The sequence below is a fragment of the Parasteatoda tepidariorum genome, chromosome 3, assembly GCF_043381705.1.
Source record: "Parasteatoda tepidariorum isolate YZ-2023 chromosome 3, CAS_Ptep_4.0, whole genome shotgun sequence".
Taxonomy (NCBI): Eukaryota; Metazoa; Arthropoda; class Arachnida; order Araneae; family Theridiidae; genus Parasteatoda; species Parasteatoda tepidariorum.
The window spans coordinates 102,439,895-102,443,239 of NC_092206.1; positions in this window are offsets into that span (position 1 = coordinate 102,439,895).

The following is a 3,345-nucleotide window of genomic DNA, read 5'->3' on the forward strand; positions in this document are numbered from 1 at the left end:
TATTTTTTATTATAGAAACAAATAACATTAAAAAAACAGTAAAAAACCTACATTTTTAGGAAAAAATCATCATACCTCTATAAAATATCATGTATAAAAAAAATTCTATTCACTTAATTCAAAAAACTTTTCCAACAAAATGTTAATAATATTCATCAATATATAGCATTAAATTCTCAGGTCAATAGAATGAAAATTCATTACGCTGGAACAGTTTGAAATTTGTAAATTTGTCAAAAAAGACATTTTGAGAAAAATGACATTTACTACTTTTTCATTGCAAATTTTACTTCTGAACAAATATTTCTTGTTTTTAATATAAATACCTATAAATATTGTCTAATGAAATAGTTTAATAATTATATACTTTAAATTTCTTTAAAAAATTAACAAAATATTTAACTAATTTAAATTAATTTTAAATTAAACTAATTTTAACAGTTACCTGCATTCAAAAAAAGGTAAACAAAGGGGTGTGGTCAAAACTGAAATGATCATAACTTCATCAATTTTGCTCTAATTCCAGAAATTTTTTTTTTTTTAATGTTCAGTTAAATGCCAAGATTTCAGAAATATAAAATGTAAACTATCGATTTTTTGACAAATTTTTGCTTCTTTGAAAGTCCCTTGTCACCTTAAGGCTTTTTTTCACAGTGATTATAACACATGTATTTCATTGACTGTTAGTAAACTTGATTTTATTAGCTGCACCCTGCGTGCGTTGCAACGCTTTCAGTTTGAATTTTAATTTTGTATTTAAGGGTAGAAATGAGATTTGCGATTATGATTTGAAATGAGAATTTTATTTAATGGTGAAAAAAACAGTGATAGTCTCAGCAGAAAATTCTCTAGGATATCGTTAGTGCATTTTCAAACAGACATGTATGGTGATGCACACGGACCATGAAACGTATTTTGAATGATGATCTGAAATAAGTCTGATTAATGGTGATATCAGGTATTTTTGTTGATATGAGCTGACCAATTTGGCATGGAGTGATTTTTTCAATAAGCCAAATCATGTGGCAATCCTCTTTATCGCCATTCAATAGAATACACCAGACACCGTGTCTCTCCAAAGGCACGACGCTTCGCAATGAAACCAAGTATGAAGCTTAATAATTGTTTTAACTCACGTGAAGTAATATCTTGAAGTAATATCTCCTAGGTTACAAAAGCTCTTTAATTTTAACCCAAGCAGGATTACATGTAAATGTAATAAATAAATCTGGCTGCCCATATGCACGAACATATGACGTTTAGTGCCATTGTTTAACTGACAACGTTGATTGACTCGATCATTTGTGTTACCCATGAAATAAATCTGTAGAAATTTATGATCTGCGCCAGGCAATGGAAGAAGTTATCCTGCACGATGATAAATTTGGCCTTGCACTTTGAATGTTGGCATGTAATTCTCGTTCACGATACATGTAGCACCGAATGAAGTCATTTAGAAACATGAATTGTACCGGCGTAATATTCGCCAAAAAGTTTTTCGATTGGTTTGTTTGATCTGATAAGAAGGTTGATAATGACTCGGCAGGCGACGTTAAATCTTGTAGTTTCAGTATGCCTCTAGAACAGCAAATTCCAGCTGTTTCATTTTTAAATTTGAGAGCATTAGAAAACATACATAGTTGATCTATTTTTCCGATGATGACACTTGGGGGAAGACTATAGTTGGTTGTCGGATCATAGTGAAATGCACTGAAATTCAAATCAGAGTATTGGCAGCGTCTGAATAGTGAAGTGCGTTCTCGATCGGTTTTCATTCTTGCTTTCCGTTGCTCTGATGCTTCCGACGAACGGACTTGAGTTGGGCTTTCTCGATCGGTTTTCATTCTTGCTTCCCGTTGCTCTGATGTTTCCAACGAACGGGCTTGCGTAGTTGATTTGTTGACAGTCTTCTTTCCTGTTGGTCAGACGTTTCTAAGGAACGGGCAAAAGCATTCTGTTCTCGATTAGTTTCAAGTCTTTTTTTCCCGCTTCTCCGATGTTTCTGAAACACGGATAGTTCTCTTTTTGCGCGCTTGAGATTCGATCGACTAAGAGCGATTTGCTTAGGCGGCATATTTTTGCAAATATTCTCTCTGACAAACAAAAAGAAATGTAAAAGTTGACAGTGGTCGCAAATTTGCTAAACCAAAAATTCACATATATATTTTAAATAATAAAAAGAGCAATAAAAATGAAATGAATAAGAAATATAAAAATTATAAAATTTAAAACAAAAATCTATTTTTTTAATGAAAGAATTAAAATGGATGAATTCGAAAACATCTTATAAATAAACAATCAAATAGTTTTCATATGTCAACTGTCACAGCAATGAAATCTTCGAAAACTATATTTAATTGTGCTAACCTAAAATTGCATACTAAATATAAATATTTTTGAAAACGTGCAATTTGAATGAAATTTGCTTTTGCCTTCATATTTATTAAACAGTTTTCTCAATACTGAATCTGTGATTCGACCAATAATTAAGAAATCTATTTGTTAGTTGCATCGTAAAACTCTTACTGATTTTCTATGAACCTTTATTACAATATTTACAAGTTATAAAATGATCCACTTCTATTCTTAACATTCTCCATGAAACACAAACTCATAAACTGTTGCCATTCGAATTCATATAAGTATTAAACTAATGAATAAAATATTACAGATTATGAAAGATGATGTCATTACAAACGTTATTACGCAACACTATTCTCGTTGATTTTACTTGCTTGTGCTCACCTGACATAAAGAAACGCACGAATTAAAATTAAATATTAAAGTATATGTAATTTACTTTTCTAAATGAATAGAGTTATAAGATAGAAAATATGACTGTTGTTATCTTCAAGATATTTGAAAACTGAATCATTTATAGCAAAATTTAAAACAATGGCTAGCTTTTAACCAATCAGAAAATTCCATTTCGATTTTCACTAATACCACTGGAACGGCTTTTCGCAGAATGTTCTAATGTCGACAAAAACCTTCCTCGTGCTTTGAACTATCTGTATGCCAAGTTTCATAGCTTTCTGTCGGTTGGTTTAGGAGTCTATAGAGGACAAACAAACACACATTCACTTTCATATATGGGTCATTCTCACGAAAACTGTCATTTTTCAGTTCATAAAATCCCAAAAAAGTAAAGTGAATAAAAAGCTCTGAAACTTTTTATATGAATAGAAATATATAATGGCATTATAAAGAAAGTATATATCCTATAAATTATACTTAATATTTAAATTAATCAATTTTTTAAATAATTAATTTATAATTAATTAATTTATAATAATTAATAATTAATTAATTAATTTAATAAATAAATTAATTAATTTAATAAAT